At 48.6% G+C, this 20,889-nt stretch overlaps 1 long non-coding RNA gene across 1 annotated transcript; it reads left to right on the top strand.

Moving 5' to 3' along the window:
* The first annotated feature begins 18,336 nt into the window (after positions 1-18,336).
* On the top strand, positions 18,337-19,000 carry LOC137839894 (uncharacterized). Its single transcript, XR_011086296.1, has 3 exons — positions 18,337-18,427; positions 18,605-18,775; positions 18,921-19,000. It is a non-coding gene; the product is annotated as an uncharacterized lncRNA (long non-coding RNA).
* Positions 19,001-20,889: the final 1,889 nt, after the last annotated feature.

Raw genomic sequence — 20,889 nt, 5'->3', positions numbered from 1 at the left:
CTGAAAGGAGGAGGAGGAGCCTCCCTCCTCCTCCTTTCAGACCAGAGAAAAGCTGATGGTAGTGTCAAACGCACCTCTTTCAATAATCACTCTTCCCTTAAATATCTACGAAAGTTATTTAATTCTCTAACATGTTCGGAGTTACTTTTTACGCGGCCCGTCAAAAGGGGAAACAGGCCCGTTGCGCCCTTCAAATAATTAAATTACTTTCAGTTCTACACCAAACCGATAATCCGATTCAAACACTTCCGTTAATTTATTCAGACGAAGCAAACTTTCAAACGGATTGAAATTCACTCGTGTCTCAAATAACTACGAAAGTTATTCAATTCTCTAAAATTGTCTGATGTTACTTTTATTTATTACGGTCCTATGTTATACCATAATAACCCCCCGCACATTAATCAAATTGTCAAATCAACCCCGAACCATCGATTGTACATTCAGTACAAATCAGCGCACAACAAAGTAGATGAATATACACAACACATTTATTGAAGAAACATGAAATAGAATTACAAATCTTAATCACTCCAGAAACCGAACAATTTCACCCACTGATACCCGTGTTAATAAAATCATTCAATCCCAGAACAATTCGATTGCAAAACACAGTTCATGAAAGAGGGAATCAATTTTTAGCCAAGCAAAGAAATCAAGAAGTAAAAATCACATTTGTGCTTCTCCAAACAATTTATGTCACGCCACTATTCTCATAGTGACGGGTCCCTTGATCGAATTGACTAACAATATTGCTTTAAGCTGTTACAGAATACATTTTTAGCCAAGCAAAGAAATCAAAAAGTAAAAATCACATTTGTGCGTCCATGCGTGACTCACAATCCGACACCGTGTTCCTGTTTTATTTCTATTTTAACTTGCTTAGCTTATTTTGGCCCCTTTTTTGGTCTCATGTTTTGGTCTGGCGCCATCTTTTGGACACATTTGGAATTTCAGCTCTGCCAATTTATTCCTGTGAACAATCCATATTTTACCATTTGCACCATCTCTTCCCCCCATGTTACATGACAGTAGAAATGGGTCACTATCAAAGCAGAGTAGCAGATCTGGAGTCAGCGCTGAAGCAACAAGGACAGGTAAGCTTATCAATGAGCACACCTTTTTCTCAGACAAAATAGCTACATTCTTCAGTCACTCATTCGTCTGGCATTACTGGACCAACCCCCCCCCCCCAACGTGGCTGGGAAAATGTGGAGAAAAGCAAATGTCATTTTCCAGTCAACCAAAGAATTTGTGGATGAAAATGACACAACATTCCAAAGCTGTCCACGCGTTTGTCTCTTCTAGAATGTCAAGTGGGTGGAGGAGAAGCAGCTGCTGCGTCAGAGCAATCAGCAGTTGGCCGAAAAGGTGACGGAAAGAAAGGCGCTGGGCGGAGTCGCTTGGCGTCACACCCGTCCGGAAGCCCCGCAGATGAGGTCTGACTGTCTTTTCAGGTCAGGCGGATGGAGGCGGAAGAAGCGCGTCTGAAAGAGCACATCCAGGATATCCGAGACCAAAACGAACTGCTTGAGTTCCGCATCCTGGAGCTGGAGGTGGGAAGACTCGCACAAGCGTGTTGAGGCCAGAGATGTGACGGACGGACGGACGGACGGACGGACGGACGGACGGATGCATGCCTCTGCCTTTCAGGAGAGGGAGTGGCGCTCCCCCGTCTTGAAGTTTCTGCAAGTCCGTTTCCCAGACGGCCTCAGCCCTTTGCAGCTCTACTGCGAGGCCGACGGCGTGAGCGTACGTAAGGCGTCCCTCGCAACCCTAACCTTAACCTGAGGTCCCAGAACACCTTACATTGCTCCTTGCGCCTTTCCCCAGGACATCGTCATCAGTGATCTGATGAAGAAGCTGGACATCCTGGGCGATAACGCCGTAAGTGTATGTCGAACTCCTTATGTTCGCACTCCACGAGACTCGGCGGATCAAATGTGACTTTTGGAAGGCTTTGCGCTGAAAGAACCTTGTTGACGCTGTGCCTTTGGGCTCTTGCAGAATCTCACCAACGAGGAGCAGGTGGTCGTGATTCACGCCAGGACCCTTCCCACCCTAGCCGAGAAGGTAACGCGCACGTCCACGCACGCTCTCGCATTCTGCTTATGTGACAGCAGCCTTTCCTCAGTGGTTAGAATACATCAAAGTGACCAAGTCAGCACTTCAACAGAAGATGTTGGACATTGAAAGTGAGAAGGTAGACAGACACGCGACATCAGCCAAGGGGAACTCGGGGCAATGTGCCCCAACAATTCTGACCTTGAGCTGTGCTAGGATATGTTCTGCAACCAGAAGGGCTACCTGGATGAAGAGTTGGACTTCAGGAAGCGTTCCATGGACCAGGCTCATAAGGTAAGCCGCCCTCAAATCTCCCGCTGGACTACTGATGGACGAGGATTGCGGCCCAGAGGATCATGGAGCTGGAGGCCATGTTGTACGAGGCGCTACCGCAGCGGGACTGCCCCGCCACGGACGGCGAAAAAGCCAGCCACGCTGGCGTGAATGACGTGCTGACGGCGGATCAGAGACAAGAGCTTAGGAGCGCCGTGGACCAATGGAAGCGAGCCCTGATGTGGGAGTTGAGGGAGCGCGACGCTTGCATCCTCCAAGAGAGAATGGATCTGCTGCACAGCGCGCAACAGGTAAGGGCCCAAAGCCAGCCCGGCACTTACTTGCACGCTTACTGGCTTTTGAAGGCTACTTTCCATTTGTCCGTCCTAGAGGAACAAAGAGCTGAAAGAATTCATCGAAGCTCAGAAGAGACAAATCAAACAATTGGAGGAGAAGTTTCTGTTTCTCTTTCTAGTCTTCTCCTTAGCCTTCATTCTGTGGCCCTAACACCAGCTGGTGAGTGAGCTCCAGCGGCACCGCACTCGACACCTCCGATACACTGCCAGCCGGTCTCAGACGTTGGCAGACGCTCCGATGCCGACGTATACCCCCCGCCACGGTGACAGAGGCACCGCGTCACACCGGCGCTCATCCAATCAGAAGGCAGGAAAGGCAAATTCACATGCAGGGCACTCTTGAACCAGAAGAGAGCGCCACAAAAAACGGTTGTTGCCCCAAACGCGCACTAAAAAGGGTCAGAATAACAAGAGTCCCACCGGCCAGCCGGGGCCACCCGTCCATCCATTTCTTCAGGGGGGGAAAAAATTGGAGTCACCGGTGAGTACATTTTGCATTTAGCTCTGCTTTTCTGCTTCTGTCTTCAAGTGTGTGGCATCCTGCGACCAAAGATTCAGCCAACCCCAAAGCGGTTGACCTCAACGTCCCACCACCATTCCTACCAGAGCAGGTGACGTGATGCTTTGGACATCCTTCCGTCTCAGATGCCCAAAAGTACTCTTTGCCACATCTGCGGCAATACGGTGTCTTTTCAAAGGTGCAAATAAATCCAGCGTGGGCGGAACACGCACGTCTTCGGTTTTTCCCGCTTTGTTTGTGTGACAGCTGTTGTGAAAATTTTACACAAATAAAGTTGTATAGTACAGGTTTGGCCAAGCCGCAACTCCCGAACCGCATGCGGCTCTTTTATGTTCATATCAACATTTGTGTGTGTGTGTGTGTGTGTGTAGGTGTGTGTGGGGGGGGGGGTTGTGCGTGTTGGCTTCACTTGAGTTCAATTTAGTATTTTCGTCAAAAGCGCATGTGGTGAAATTCCACAAAGTAGGATGGGCAAACACATTCCAGTAAACTATTAGTGTCAATTGGGCTCTCGAAATGGCAGGGAAAAGATGCACAGCAAAACGAAAATATGTAGATGAACACAGGACGTTTTTATCAGAGTGGGAAAGTTTCTATTTTTTGTTGAACGTGATGGCAAATAAAGGAAAATGTGCTTTCGGCAGTTTGCAAACATATGTTTTAAGGTTGTGTTAAACTTATAATCATATTAATATCTAGTATTAGAGTGCTCGTGTGGATTGGTGGGGGGCGAGGAATGTGCAGACAAACTGCATGAACTTGTTTTCTTCAAAGTGTTGTGGAATAGGCCCGGATAGGGAGTACCGGAGGAGACCATCTCAAGGTCGGTTAGGAACAAGAACAACAGCACGTCTATGAGACCGGCCTTCGAGGGAAAAACCCAACTGTCTGACCTCAGCGACACCTGGACCGGGGAGGAGATGGCCATCGACCAATCATCTCACAATATTTTGCATGCTTTAATATTCATATTGTGTTTCTTTAAAACTGGGCAACCCGGAAGAATGTGTCGTCTTTTGGTGGTCACAAAAACGCACGAGTTTTAGTGTGAGGGACCCGGGACCCAGGCCTGTATTAGTGCGCTCTGTCAGGAATAAATAATTGGTAAATTTGGTCTGATTGATCTACTGGTCTTCTCTTTGACAGAACGAACTCGCAAAATTGTTAGGTGCGCCAGTGTGTGGATTAGGACATAGCAATTTATGTGTTAAGTGTTGATCGCAATTTGGAGTCAGATCAATAACTAGAATCCGTAACCTAACAATTTCTTGGTGACCCCGGACGTGATGTCAAGAGAAGGGTAATTGACAACTCGTGGTCTTTAGCCAAGACACCGGACAGTGTCAGGGACACTGTCTCCCGGTCGGCGAACCGTTTGGAATAAGCGCACAACGTTGAGCTGGTACGACGTTTCCTAAACCCTGAGCTCATCACCGATAAGGTAAGCAGAATACCTGTTACTATAAGTCGAAATGCTGCAAATTGAAAGAGGAAATTTAAGAGGAGACTGTCGTTCAGATCAAATAAGGTGTGCATGAAGTTAAGATACATACGGTGAATAAGTTTGGAACTTACGTGTGTAACGTGTACGGTAAAGTCAGGGACTTACGCGTACTACTGATAGGTCAGGGACCTAGTGCTTCGTCGTGGCGGACAAGGGTGCGGTGACGATCGTATTCAAATAGCTGGGGTTAATAAAGAGATCACCGAGGGGAAGTGAGGCCTCCTCAAAAAATATCCGGTGGTAACAGTTCCTCCTGTGAGAGATCAGACCGCTAAAACATCCAAAATGAACCAAATTGGGGGGAGAGAGAGTGTGCGCGCAGAGGATCCTCATGAGTGGGTGTGTATATGAGTGTGTGTGAGTGATGTGTGTTCTATGGAAGAATGGTGTGTTTAAGTTAAGTTGGTTAGAGAAACTAAGATGAGCAAGGTGTGGCAGTAGAGAAAATAAGGTGTGTGACAGAAAGTTACTAGAACGGTGGCTTGATAGGATGAGAATAAGAGACAACAAATGTTGTGTAGAAGACATTGAAAGATGTCGAATGTGAACATGATGAAGGGCGCAACAGCAAAGTTGGCCTGCCCTTTGAGAGGTTGAGACTGATGGGCGAGCCTGCACTCGCGCGTAGTCGCGGGTCTGGGCTGTACGCGTGGGCCTGTGCTATGCTCGCGCGGGCGGTGGGCCGGCATCATGATTGTTGCAGGAAATGGCCAGCCTGTAACCAGTCAACATTGATGCCGCGACCCTCTCGCACGGGGGGTGCTATAGCCCGGGCGGGGCAGGGACAGTGTGAGTTTCTCAGTGAATGTTTGAAGCAGTGAGATTGAAGGAATGTATATGCTGATGTGGAAGCGCAAATTGTGAGTGGTATTGACCGATAGAAAGTGGCAAAGAAGCTACATGAGAGATGGATTGTGCGTGCGTGCGTATGCGTGTGTGTGTGTGTGTGTGTGTGTGTACGTGCGGTTGTGTGCGCGCTCGGTGTGTGCGTTTATGTGCACACCCTGTGTGCTGCATCCACACAGTGTGAGGAGGAAGACAGCATGGATCAGAGAATGTTCAAGAAAGGGGGGCTAACTCGTAAATAATGAGGAGCTATTGGGAGTAATCTGTTTGTCCTTTCTTTAAGGTTAGGTTAGGTTAGGTTAGCAACACGAGCGATTTAGAGGTTCAAAAGAAAGACAGTTAAAAGAAAAAAGCATTTTTGATTTGGACAATGGCAGGCTAACAAGAGCATGAGAAAGAAGGGTAGAGAAAGCGGTGAAAATAGACAAGGAAAGAAATGAATACAAGGGCATTTATCCATATTTGCATGATGTGACACACCCGAGTGCCCCGAAACTCGGAGTGAGCTATGTTGGACCGCCGCCGTACGGCGACCCCGGAGTAATGGATCCGGTGGTGACGTTGGGTGGTAGGATGGTAGTGGATGTCGAGGGCGAAGGCGAAAGGGCGGATCAGAGTATTGTACAGTTGATTGAACAAGCAGTAAATAAAGAGAGGCGACGGGCCCGGGAGGGGGACACATCCCGCGTGGACACATCCCGCGTGGACACCTCCACCCCCGGTCCGAGCCCTCAACCGTCCAATGTGACAAAAGGAGAAAGCTGGCATAGACTTACTGCCGAGAATGAGGAGCTAAAAAAGAAAATTGATCAAGCCGATGAGCAGCGTACACAGGAAGCGCAGATGTTAAAATGGGCAACAGAGAGAGAGAGAGAGAGAGAGAGAGAGAGAGACACGGAGAAAATATAATTTGCGGAGTGGTCAGGGACAGATGACACAGGCCGAGGTGCAGAAAAATGAATTGATGTGTCCGCTGGTGACCACATCGGGCGGTCAGCACTACGAGCCCATGGTGCTCCGTGATGTGACCACGATAATGGAAAATATGCCCCCACTTCACAGAGGAGGCAAGGTGTGGCTGAACAAATTTTTGGCTCTGATGAGTGGGCAGAGCTGTACACTCGGTGACATGCGCCAGATGTTGGCAGGAGCATGCTCCCTGGTGCAACTGCAGGCAACTGAGGAAGCAGCAGGCACAGCGAGACTGGGGAGGGAGGTGCCCTTGCCACAAGTAGCAGCGCCCCTGTTTGAAAACATTAAATTGACTTTCCCACAACCCACCGATCTGGCCCCCACTATGTTTCCTTATGATGTGAAAATGTCACCTGCACAACATTATGTAACATGTGTGGAGAGTTGGATTGAAACCACAGGTCGACATCCGGCTCTCACGCACGAGGCAGAGGTGCTCTTCCGAACGGCGCTGCTGGATGGACTTCCGCCAGATGTGAAGAAGCAGCTAATGTCAGATCCTGACATTCTGGTTTGTGCCGAAGAACGATTTAAACGTCATCTTTTGCATCACTGCAGAATGTTCACTGAGTCACAAGCTAAAGTTGAAAACGAGACAGACGCATTATCTAAACAGTTGTTGAAATTACAGTTGGCAAAAATGCATGGTGAAGCTAAACAGTCTAAATCACAGAAAAAGGAAATGCAAATGTCACAGGCTCTTCAGGTGGTGGGGCGCGGAAGGGGCCAGTTCCGGGGCGGATACAGAGGGAGTGCACCTGCTTACCCGGGGAGGGCAGCATACAAACCCCATTCGCCCAACGCATGTTTCATCTGCGGCGAAACCGACCACTGGGCAAAAGAATGCCCACAGTATCGACCACGCGGAGCCACCCGCCCACAAACGCACGGAGGTCAGTACTACCAACATGATGATCTCTGGTGTGGACAATTTGAATAGGGCTGCCCAGGGAGCCAGGAAAGCAGTGGCCCGGCGGAGCCAATGCTTCATGTGACAGTGGAAAGAAAAACCTGTGAAGATGCTGGTGGACACAGGAGCAACTTATTCATCAATAAACACTGCCCTTCCTGTATCCTCACTGTCAAAGAAAACAACAACTTTAGTCGGCTTCTCGGGACAACCACGTACTCTGCCTTTTACCAAACCACTTGAAACTGTGATCACCCGGACAGGGTGTAGACTGTGGTACAAATACATCCATTCCACAGACACTCCGATCAATTTGATGGGAAGGGACTTGCTGTCAGCCGTTCAAGCCAGAATTCTGTGTGGGCCAGAGGGAGTGATTATTCAATTTCCAGATGGCATCAGCATCCAGTGCTCACAGCAGCTACAACAACATGGTCAGTGGCTGATGGCGCCCCTACCGGCAGAAGCAGAAACTGCAACCATCTACTGGGCCAGGCTGGAGCCAGAGACCCCTGCTGGTGGCGGTGTGTTCTCGACCTACCTACTGTGGAAGCCTGGATCTGCTCACTGGCGCCATACCACCCACCTGTTGATCCTTTGCATTGCACTCTATTTTATGACCGAAAAAGTGATGATGTATATCGGGATTTGTTTGAAGAAATTGAAGGGCACATGTGGGATTTAACTTCATCGTGCATTTTGATTGGTAAAGAGGGAGTCGCAGCGGCAACTGAATTGACATATGAACAAATGCAGTGGTTCAAAATGACAGAGAAAGGGGTGCCACACATTTCGCTGGCTCTTGCCCCAGGACACGAGGCCAGACAATTGGGCTCAATGGCCAAGCAGTTGTTGCAACAGACCGATTGGCGGAAAACTCACATTCCTAATTTGTACTGGTCTGAGTCTCAGAATGCATACCAAATTAAACAACCCATGGCAGACACAGGATTGCTGGAGATGATGTTGGTGTCCCGCACACACGGTAGGGAGTTAACTAATCATGAGGACGCTGAAGTAATGCTGGCGGCCTTGCCCGACACACTGTGGTCCCAGAGTCCATTTGATGTCGGGTTTTGTCATTAGGTGGCCCCTATTGATCTCCAAATGGATGAGACGCAGCCTATCAAACGGCCTCAATATCGTTGGCCGAAAGAGGCGGACCAAGGCATGGAAGACACTCTGTGTGGCCTCTGGGACGCAGGGGTGTTGGAAGTGTCCGACGGCCAAATCGCACTCCTTGCTGTGGCGTTACCAAACTGGGTGAAGCTTGGGTCAAGGTGGACAGGAGCTTCATTGTGCACTAAGTTTGACAGAACTGAGGAGATTTGATAAAAATTGAAGAATGCGTAGAGCTACAGAGAAAAGCATCATAGTCAGAGATTGAACAGATTTGGATAAAACAAATAGGCTAAAACGGTAAGAAACAAGAGCGAGATCTGATATTTTGGCTCGTCAGGCTTAAGAAGTAGAAGTCGAGTTAGATACATTTTAGAATAGGACATTTGGACTAAAGTGGATTCGGTCAAGAGGAACAGGGGCATTTTGGCATTTTAACAGGGATTGACAGCAAGGGAGATTGAGGATAGAAGATCTGGACAGCAATGACGTAAATTACATTAAAAACTGCCCATTCTAGGGAGAGGTGCTGAATGGTGTGACAGGCAGGATTTTTAGGAAGAGAAAAAGGGGCGAGTTAGACTCGCCAAGAGGGGCAATAAAGAGAAGCAGACTGAGAAACATATTTGAGCTAGACAACAGGAAAAAGGGGGAGAGCCAAATGATGATGTAAAAATCCAGAGGGAATAGTCGGACCCATCTTTATTGAATTTAATTAGGATAATTAATAGAGATCGAGTTTGTAGGAGCAATCTGAGGTTATGGAGGCTCCCCTGACACGCGGGTCCCACAGTCGTCTCCCCCCAGATAGACATATATGACAATTTGAGATGAATCTGATGGGCGAGTTTATGGAAAATTGAATTGGAGATTTTACAATAGGTCATGTTGATGTCATGCGGTCGCGTTTATTTTTTCAGTTTTTTGTCTCGTCAATTGTCGTAACTTTACTTCCGGTTTTATTTTGTCATTCCTTCCGTTTCAGTTCGTGTTTCCTTCCTCGGTGTTGGTTGTCTTGTCTTCCCTGATCCCGATTGTGTGCACCCGCGTAATCGATACTAATTGTCATCACCTGTGTCCCCGCCCGTTTGTGTGTATTTAGTCCGTGTCTTCCCCTTGTCTTGTGCCAGTGTGTCTAGCCTCGTCCCGACCACCAGCGATTCCTTGATGTCCGAACTCTCTGAAAGAACTCTCCTTTTTGTCTCGCCGCCGAGCGACGCTTTTGGTTGTGCCTGGGTCTCCAGCGCCTTTTTGTCTCGTTCCAGTGCGACTCCTTTTGTTGGTACTTTTTGCTACACGTTTTCCCTCGAAAGAGGCGTTTTGATTTGTACTTTTAGCCTTTTGACTCGCCACAGTGCGACGCCTTTTGTTTGTACTTTTTGCCCCGTGTTTTCCCTCGCAAGAGGCGCTTTGTTTTGTACTTTTGCTCTGAGTGCTTGCTGGAATAAATCCCAGATAGATACGACTCTGCATCCGAGTCCTTCGCCTTGTCCCCTGCCTGACAGTACACACTGGCCAGACATGGACTCGGCAGAGTCGGAGCACCTGTGCGCCACAGTGCGCTCCCATGCCTCACTGCTCGCCCAGCACCAGAGGGAGGTGGGCGACTTGGGAGAAGAGATCCGAGGACTCGCTAGGAATCAAGAAAATTTCAGAGGAGCGGTCGCCACCCAAGTAGCAAAGCTGGGTCAGCAAATGCAGGAAGTGCTCTCGCTCTTGAACGCGGGACCAGCAGCGACCTCCAGTACACCCGTCGCTTCCCCCGTTCCTTCCCTTGCGAGAGGTCCCATGACTGGCAGTGCCAGACTGGCTCCTCCAGAGCGCTACTCCGGAGAACCCGGCCTTAGCCGGGCTTTTATTACAGAATGCGAGATGAACTTTGAGAGTTCCCCAGCAGAATTCCCCACCGAGCGCTCCAAGGTGGCCTACATGGTATCCTACCTGACGGGAAGGGCCCGCACATGGGCCACCGCGGAATGGGCCAGGGATTCCATCTCCTGTCACTCTCTCCCCGCTTTCATCCAGGCCCTGCGAACGGTGTTCGATCCCATTTCCGCTGACCGAGACAAGGCTCGCCAACTCTGTCAGATAGACCAGGGACAAGACACCGTCGGAGACTACGCCATCCGGTTCCGCACGCTGGCCGCGGCGAGCGGGTGGAATGCGGCGGCACTATATGACATCTTCCTCCGGGGCCTGTCAGGACCCATCCAAGATCAGCTAATCCCCTTAGATCTTCCCACCGACCTCGACGCCCTCATCGCTCTGGCTATCCGCACTGACAACCGGCTGCAAGAGTGGAGAAAGCACCGACGCAGCAACGCTCCCGCCTTCGTTCCAGTAGCCGGCCCTGACGCTCACCACTCCAGGCCGTACGGGGATCGGCAGCGCCAGGAGCCAGAACCGATGCAGTTGGGCAGAGCCAAGTTAACAGAGGAGGAGAAGTTACGGCGGCGCCGAGAGGGAAGATGCTACTACTGCGGCGAGCTCGGACACCTCCTTCTCTCCTGTCCAGTGAGGAGGACCCTGAAGGTAAGCGCCTTCTCGGCGGCTCTGTCCCCGGGGCGAGTGCTTCCCAAGGGCAGGATCACCCAGTCGGGAAGAGAGATAGAACTCGAAGTATTAATAGACTCAGGAGCAGACGAAAGCTTGATAGACTGGGCATTTGCTCGCCGGTGCGGGGTAAAGACTGAGCTACTGAACACTCCCGTGAAAGCTAAGGCACTCAATGGACAGGCACTCTTTGAGATAACTCACATAACCGAACCAGTCTCGTTGTCGATTGGCCTCCACCAGGAGAACATACGTCTACATGTCGTGACCTCACCAATGAACCCTCTCGTTCTCGGGTATCCATGGCTTCAACGCCACAACCCCGCTATAGACTGGGGATCAGGGGAAATAACGGGATGGGGGTCCGACTGTCATGATTCCTGTATCAAGTCTAACCCGCGCCCTGTGCCTTCCGCTCCAGACGCGCCAACCCCAGACTTAACCGGGGTCCCTGCGTGTTACCACCAATGGGCCGAGGTATTCAGCAAGGCCAAGGCTACCTCTCTGCCTCCCCACCGTCCGTATGATTGCGCCATTGACCTGCTGCCGGGATCAACGATACCCAAGGGGAGGCTGTATTCTCTCTCGGGACCTGAGAAGCAAGCCTTGAATGAATATATAGACTCCTCCTTGCAAGCAGGGCTGATTCGACCGTCGTCGTCGCCTGCGGGGGCGGGGTTCTTTTTCGTGGGCAAGAAGGACGGCACCCTACGTCCCTGCATTGATTATAGTCCCCTCAATCAGATCACCATCAAGAATCGGTATCCGCTCCCACTGATGTCGACCGTGTTCGACCAATTACAGCAAGCCCGGGTGTTCACCAAGTTAGATCTGCGCAACGCCTACCATCTGGTGCGCATCCGGGAAGGGGACGAATGGAAGACAGGGTTCAACACGCATCGAGGACATTTTGAATACCGCGTCATGCCATTTGGCCTCACCAATGCTCCCGCTGTGTTTCAGGCCATGATAAACGATGTTTTGAGAGACTGTTTGGACCGGTTTGTGTACGTATATTTGGACGATATTTTGATTTACTCCCCAGATCTGAAGACCCATAGGGTTCACGTCGAGACGGTGTTGCAACGACTCCTGGAACACCAACTATACGTAAAGGCCGAGAAAAGTGAATTTCACAAGAGCACCGTTTCTTTTCTCGGCTTCATCGTAGCCCCGGGCAAAGTAGAGATGGACCCGGCGAAAGTAAGCGCGGTAACGGAATGGCCTACCCCTGACTCACGCAAGAAGGTGCAACAATTCCTGGGCTTTGCCAATTTTTATCGGCGATTCATTAAGGGCTTCAGTGCCACAGCGGCTCCCTTGCACGCGCTCACGTCTCCTAAAGTCCCCTTCCGCTGGTCAGCAGAGGCGGAGGCGGCCTTCCAGGAGCTAAAGAACCGTTTCAGCACCGCTCCCATCCTCACGCTCCCTGATCCGTCGCGGCAGTTTGTGGTGGAGGTGGACGCCTCCAATCAAGGAGTAGGTGCCATCCTTTCGCAGAGGGCCAAGAGCGACAACAAGCTCCATCCGTGCGCGTTCCTGTCTCGACGGCTGACGCCCGCCGAACAGAATTATGACGTGGGGGATCGCGAACTGTTGGCAGTCAAGCTGGCATTAGAAGAATGGAGACATTGGTTAGAGGGAGCACAGCAGCCTTTTTTGGTCTGGACAGACCATAAAAATTTAGAATACATTAAGTCAGCTAAGAGACTGAATTCACGCCAAGCCCGCTGGTCACTTTTTTTCAATCGTTTTAACTTCACTTTGTCCTACAGACCGGGAACCAAGAACACCAAGCCTGACGCCCTCTCCCGTGTTTTCAACTCGGACCCAGAAATTAAGAAGCCTGAGACTATCCTGCCTTCTCATTGCCTGGTTAGAGCCGTGACCTGGCCTATCGAAGGCCGGGTACAGCAGGCCAATGGTAACGAACCACCCCCTAGTGGTTGCCCTGAGAACCGACTATTTGTCCCTGCTCAATTACGATCCCAAGTCATCCATTGGGCTCACACCTCCAGACTCTCCTGCCATCCGGGCATGCGCCGAACGCTGTTCGTAATCCAGCAGCGATTCTGGTGGCCCTCCATGAGGGCAGACGTCAAGGAATACGTTGCCGCCTGTCCCGTCTGCGCCCGGAATAAGAACGCCCACGGCGCCCGCATGGGGTTGCTGCATCCCCTACCCATTCCTTCGCGCCCGTGGGCGGAGATATCTATGGACTTCGTCACCGGGCTTCCGACCTCGCATGGGCGAACCACCATACTCACAGTGGTGGATAGATTTTCAAAGATGGCTCATTTTATCGCCTTGCCCAAGCTCCCGTCCGCTAAACGAACGGCCACCGTGATGATGGACCACATATTCCGGGTTCATGGGTTCCCGAAAGACATAGTTTCCGATAGAGGGCCCCAATTCGTATCCAGGTTTTGGCGGGAGTTTTGCAAGCTCATAGGGGCAACCGTGAGTCTCACGTCAGGCTATCACCCGGAGGCAAACGGACAGACAGAACGTATTAATCAACAGTTGGAGACAAGTCTCCGCTGCCTGGTCTCCCAGAACCCCTCCTCGTGGAGCAAGAACCTCTCCTGGGTGGAGTATGCCCACAACTCCCTGCCCACCACGGCTACAGGTATGTCCCCCTTCAAGTGTGTGTTTGGCTACCAGCCCCCTGTCTTCCCTGACAGTGAGCCGGAGGTGACGGTGTCTTCGGCCCACGCCTTGGTGCGCCGCTGTCATCGCGTCTGGTCGGCGGCTCGGGCCACGCTGGTCCGACAGGGGGACCGGGTAAAGCGGATGGCTGACCGGAGGAGACGTCCGGCGCCCGTGTACCAGAGAGGTCAACGTGTCTGGCTATCCACCAAGGATCTTCCCCACCGGGGGGACTCCAGGAAACTGGCGCCTCGCTTCGTGGGTCCATTCCCCATCGCCAAGGTCGTGCACCCGGCCGCGGTGCGTCTACGCTTGCCCAGGTCCCTTGCAGTCCACCCCACCTTTCACGTTGGGAAGGTCAAGCCGGTGGTGGACAGCCCGTTGGTGCCGGATCCGGCGCCCCCTCCGCCTCCGCGGACTGTGGACGGTGGGACGGCCTACACCGTCAAAGAACTATTGGATGTGCGCAGAAGAGGCCGGGGCTGGCAGTACCTGGTGGACTGGGAGGGTTATGGACCGGAGGAGCGGCAATGGGTGCCGCCTAGTTATATTTTGGACCCGGGACTTTTTGAGGACTTCTATGCGGCTCACCCTGGGGCTCCTGGGCCGTCTGGGATCCGGCCCTAGGGGGGGGGGTTCTGTCATGCGGTCGCGTTTATTTTTTCAGTTTTTTGTCTCGTCAATTGTCGTAACTTTACTTCCGGTTTTATTTTGTCATTCCTTCCGTTTCAGTTCGTGTTTCCTTCCTCGGTGTTGGTTGTCTTGTCTTCCCTGATCCCGATTGTGTGCACCCGCGTAATCGATACTAATTGTCATCACCTGTGTCCCCGCCCGTTTGTGTGTATTTAGTCCGTGTCTTCCCCTTGTCTTGTGCCAGTGTGTCTAGCCTCGTCCCGACCACCAGCGATTCCTTGATGTCCGAACTCTCTGAAAGAACTCTCCTTTTTGTCTCGCCGCCGAGCGACGCTTTTGGTTGTGCCTGGGTCTCCAGCGCCTTTTTGTCTCGTTCCAGTGCGACTCCTTTTGTTGGTACTTTTTGCTACACGTTTTCCCTCGAAAGAGGCGTTTTGATTTGTACTTTTAGCCTTTTGACTCGCCACAGTGCGACGCCTTTTGTTTGTACTTTTTGCCCCGTGTTTTCCCTCGCAAGAGGCGCTTTGTTTTGTACTTTTGCTCTGAGTGCTTGCTGGAATAAATCCCAGATAGATACGACTCTGCATCCGAGTCCTTCGCCTTGTCCCCTGCCTGACAGTTGACAAGTATGTCCAAATGTGAAGAGTTACTATTAGGAGTCAATGTTTGCCTGCACACTAACATACTAACTTTGCTTAGTGTGGGAGGAGAGCTGAGTGATAGAGACGGATGTGTGTGTCTGCGAGTGTGTGGATGGGTGCGTGCGCATGTGATCATCTATGACTGTGTGTGCGCAATATGATTGGCCAGAGAGGTCTGAAGTTGGGGTGATGTGTTTGCAATTGAGGATAAAATTCCTCTCACCTGAAGGGGTGGTACAGACTGGAGGGTCTGGAACTGGTAAGTGATGAGTTCTGACCGGAACCATGGCTCAATGATCAAATCAGGGGCACCATCGACAACAAAACGATGTGATGGAGAAGGCCCATTTCAGTGATATGGTCAGACAAGACAGAACTAGTATCGAACAGCAAGACTTTGAGCGATTTGACGTGTAACGACTTTGAGCTCACCCGACGGGGTGACGGACTAGGTGGACAGTGACCAATTGTTTGACGCTTGAACGTGTTTGCGACAATAGCACGCTCTGCTTTGTTTTTCTGTGTGACTTGATTTTTTTTTTTTTTTTTTTTTTTGCAGCATCAGCCACCAGCCAAGGAACGGATTGCGCGTTGCTTGCGTAACTTGTTTTCATTCTTGCAGGTTGTCGATTGCATTCGTGGAAAGTTTGTGTTGGATTTACAAGAATATGTTAACCCTTGCCCTTTTGGTTTTTATGATGAACTTGTTGATGACGTGGTTTTCAGGACATGATCCGCGGGCGCCAGGATTCATTTTATGACTGTTTTAATTTTGATACTTGATGTCTGTTTTTGTGTGTACAAATGTCCGCTGTCAGCCGGGCTATAAGCTCACTGACAGGAGTGCGATGATTTTTGTTTGTGTTGCCGAGTGTGTGTGGTGGACAGTCAAGTTTCAAGGACTTGGGGTGATGGTCCCGGGGCCCAGATGGTAACTAGAGGTTCCGTGGGCCTGGCTACAATGAGTGTGGTGATGAGAGGGGACGCTTTGCAGGTTCCTTTTGATACGTAATGACACATTGGGTGAATGTGTCAAAGGGGGAGAGTGGTAAAATAGAAATGGGTGAGTAGGTTTCAATTTGTAATTGTGATATACAAATTTTTTTCCAAATTCACTTGCTTTCAAGCTTTAACAGGACATGCCAGAATTCACCCAGCAATGATGGAAGGAGCAGAGGAAGACCAGTGACATCTGGTTGTGGTGTGGAGATGACAAATTATAGGATCGCTTGCCGAAGAATGCATCAGGTATCTGTGCCCTCGTGTCGTTGATAATGCCTGTGGTGGTTGTCCCCATTGAAATACAGAATCTCAATTGGAACCTGGAGTCCCCACTGGCGGGGCTCCTGAAGCAAGCCAAAAGAGACATTTTGCCCCCGTGGTTGAGCGACGACCATCCAACATATATTGGCACTATAGGAGTGCCCCGGGGTGTGCCAGATAAGTATAAACTCGTTAATCAAGTGTCCTCGGGATTCGAAAGTATCTTCCTATGGATCACCCCCAGTAAAAATGTAGACCGTATTAATTACGTTCATTACAATGTCCAACGACTGGGTAATTATACAGCTGAATCATTTGCCGCAGTTCATGAACAATTGGCTGCAACGTCGTTAATGGCGTTCCAAAATAGAATTGCGTTGGACATGCTATTGGCTAAGGAACATGGTGTGTGTGGAATGTTTGGTGATGCATGTTGTACTTTCATCCCAAACAACACGGCACCAGGAGGCCGACTGACCAGGGCGTTGGAAGGACTAAGGACACTGAACAAAAAGATGAAAGATCATTCAGGCGTACACACCGATATTTGGTCTGATTGGATGAAAACGTTCGGAAGCTGGAAAGGCCTCATCATGTCTGTGCTTGTTGCTGTAGCTATTTTTATTACAATTATGATTTTACGCGATTGTTGTTGTATTCCATGTATTAGGTCACTCACTGTCCGGTTGATCGAGAAAACCGTCGGCCCGTTGCCACCGATGGGCCAATATGCCCTGGTGACTCAACATGAGCAGCGGGGGGAAGGAAGGATCGACAGCGCGCTGGTAGCTGTTTGCTAAAGTAACGGGTGATGACCTCATAAATGAGGTCATGAGAGGGAATAAAGGAAAATGTGCTTTCGGCAGTTTGCAAACATATGTTTTAAGGTTGTGTTAAACTTATAATCATATTAATATCTAGTATTAGAGTGCTCGTGTGGATTGGTGGGGGGCGAGGAATGTGCAGACAAACTGCATGAACTTGTTTTCTTCAAAGTGTTGTGGAATAGGCCCGGATAGGGAGTACCGGAGGAGACCATCTCAAGGTCGGTTAGGAACAAGAACAACAGCACGTCTATGAGACCGGCCTTCGAGGGAAAAACCCAACTGTCTGACCTCAGCGACACCTGGACCGGGGAGGAGATGGCCATCGACCAATCATCTCACAATATTTTGCATGCTTTAATATTCATATTGTGTTTCTTTAAAACTGGGCAACCCGGAAGAATGTGTCGTCTTTTGGTGGTCACAAAAACGCACGAGTTTTAGTGTGAGGGACCCGGGACCCAGGCCTGTATTAGTGCGCTCTGTCAGGAATAAATAATTGGTAAATTTGGTCTGATTGATCTACTGGTCTTCTCTTTGACAGAACGAACTCGCAAAATTGTTAGGTGCGCCAGTGTGTGGATCAGGACATAGCAATTTATGTGTTAAGTGTTGATCGCAATTTGGAGTCAGATCAATAACTAGAATCCGTAACCTAACACAAACCATTCTGCCTGATACGTCAGACCTCAGCGCATTTCAAAGATTCAAATCTTCAGCGCCATGCACTTCAGCTCACTCCATGCTAACATTGATCAGGCGTCGAACCCGCAACATCATGCTTAAGAGGTGGACATGCTAACCAGTGCGCCATTATGTCAACGCATAACAACTGTAAGAACTTCCGCCGGAATTCAAATCCGCGGGGAGAGTTAACTTGTTTAAAAGGGAGTGGGCAGAAGAATTATTTAATTTATTTAAATCTATTTGGAGTGTGCGCCATTATGTCAATGCATAACAACTGTAAGTCTACTAAACAAAACAGCGGTTGCTATATGACGTCTGCCACGTCGTGGTCACGTGACGCGGACGTGACGTCGACGCCTACTTTACATCCCACCGATCACAGGACCCCTCGGCTGCATAACCGCGCCCCCTTCCCAACCAATCGGATTTGCTATACGCGAAAACGACGCCAATGGGCGGGCTCTTCCGCCAGAATTTAAATCCGTGGGCGTGGCTCGCAACAGGAAGTAGGAAAATGGCGATGTTGACAAAGACACAGCGGATGGTAACATACGACTAACGAGAGAAATATTTTTATTTTCTGCTTGCAACTGGACCGTCCAGAGCGTACACGGTAAGTACAACTCATCGTTTTTAAAAAGAAGTACTTTTGTTGCCCTGAAAAGCGAGTGAGTGTGGCGTTTGGGGGGAACGTCGAATTTCGACGATTCTTTCTGGTCAACGGTTGTAAATGATTGCGTTGATTAAAAAAGAAAACTTGATGTAACTCTACTTTTAACTGCCGTTTCAGATAAGCGGGTATTACGTCGCAGTCATGTGCCGCGGATATGACGTAATTGGCTGAACTTCCACCAAAATTCAAATCTGTTGGCGCGATGGCCGTGAGCCACTGAGCAACGACGAATATCAACAGAAATATCTTTATTTTCTGCTTGCAACTGGACCGTCTACAGCGTACACGGTAAGTAACACTCATTGTGTTTAAAGAGATTTACGTTTGTAATAGCAACGTGTAGCTGAGGCGCTAGCAGAAGTGTAGCCGCGTTGCGTTGTACGTGTGAATATTGGTCCAGGCGAAATGTTAATGTTTAATTTCATTCCTTTAGGTTCCACGGTGTTTGTTGGCTGCAAGTTTTCCACTGCAAGAAGAGGCTCGTATCATTGACCAGGAGCGAGCTACAACGGTGAGTAGCCATAACATTTATGTTAAACACTTCCTATTTCATGTCTAACAGTACTTGATTTAACAAATAACCATAAATAAATACAGTGTGGGCACTGAAGTTAACATATGTGATTATACTGCCTAATCTGTCACCGAGTATATTGTTGCAAAGTAATATAAGATCCAAAGTTGTAATTCAGAATAGTTTTCAAAAGAAGGCCATTAGAATTATATACAAGTCTGATTACCCTGAACATAACAACAAGCTATTAATTAAATCACAAATTCTTCAATTCAAAGATTTGGTAGATTATCAGAATAATAATGTCTAACAGTAATTGATTTAACACATCACGATAAGTAGATTGAGTGTGGGCACTCTCAAGTTAACATATGTGATTATACTGCCTAATCTGTTACAGAGTATGTTGTTGCCAAGTAATGTAGAATAGATCCAAAGTAGTAATCCAGAATAGTTTTGAAAAGGCCATTAGAATAATAAACAAATCTGATTACCTTGAACATAATAGTTAAGTGTTGAATATGTCCTATGAAGTCAAAATTTGGCACCATCATGTGGTGAAATTTGGAATTGCATCACATCCAATTTTGCCTGGGAACAAACAGATTAAATAAATCTTAGACTTAAATAAGCCACTCCTTCTCAAACAAGTAAACTCTGCCCATTTTGCGCAGTAGATGTTCTGTTAATATCTAGTATTTATACAAAGTCATAATTTAAATTGCTTTTAACCTTCATTCATCGCTTCAACCAACATTACTCGCTCTTATTACCAACTTGTATCGATTTAACTGAGCGTTTAATACTTCCTATCAGGTCTCAAGTCAAGATTTGGCAAAATACAATTTCAGCAAATCCAATTTTGCCAGGCAACAAAAAGAGATTAAATAAACTAAATAAGTCTTCTTCCCATTAAATAAATCAGAAAAGTCTGTCTTGCAACCAGTCCTCTTCAAACAAGTAAAGTCTGCCCGTTTTGTGCCGTAGATTTTGTGTCTATGCCTAGTATTTATACAAAATCATAATTTAAACGACTTCATTCCTTCATTCACTTTGGAAATTTGGAATTGCAGCAAATCGAATTTTGCCAGGGAACAAAAATAGATCAATTAAACTAAATAAGTCTTCTTCCCATTAAATAAATTAAAAAAGTCTGTCTTGTAACCAGTCCTTTTCAAACAAGTAAAGTCTGCCCATTTTGTGCCGTGGATTTTGTGTTTATGCCTAGTATTTATACAAAATCATAATTTAAAGGATTTCATTCCTTCATTCACTTTGGAAATTTGGAATTGCAGCACGTCAAATTTTGCCTGGGAAGAAAAGTACATTAAATAAATTTAATAAGTCTTACTACTTCCCAATAAATAAATTAAATACGTCTTACTTGTTCCCACTCCTTTTCAAAAAAGTAGTTTAAAACGAGGGCCCTTCACTCAACCTTTAACCTCAACACCGCACATCACATTGTGTTGTATCTGTGAATGTTGGTTGTGGCCAAATGATAGTTTTCTTTCATTCGTTTAGGTTCCACGGTGTTTGTTGGCTATATGTTTTCCACTGTCAGAAGGATGAAAATACAAAGTACAACGCTTGGACGTGGGCGACGACGTCACCGGTGAGTCCTTCCTTCCTATTTATTTACCTTCTAGGTGCTAGGTGCCGCACTGAACAACATTATGCCGCACTGAACAACACCATGCCGCACTGAACAACATTATGCCGCACTGAACACCATGCCGCACTGAACAACACCATCCCGCACTGAACAACACCATCCCGCACTGAACAACACCATCCCGCACTGAACACCATGCCGCACTGAACAACACCATCCCGCACTGAACAACACCATCCCGCACTGAACAACACCATCCCGCACTGAACAACA

Source organism: Syngnathus scovelli, unplaced genomic scaffold (assembly GCF_024217435.2).
Source record: "Syngnathus scovelli strain Florida unplaced genomic scaffold, RoL_Ssco_1.2 HiC_scaffold_24, whole genome shotgun sequence".
Lineage (NCBI taxonomy): Eukaryota > Metazoa > Chordata > Actinopteri > Syngnathiformes > Syngnathidae > Syngnathus > Syngnathus scovelli.
The sequence above is the reverse complement of the archived record's forward strand: the minus strand, read 5'-3'. Positions and strand labels throughout refer to the sequence as shown.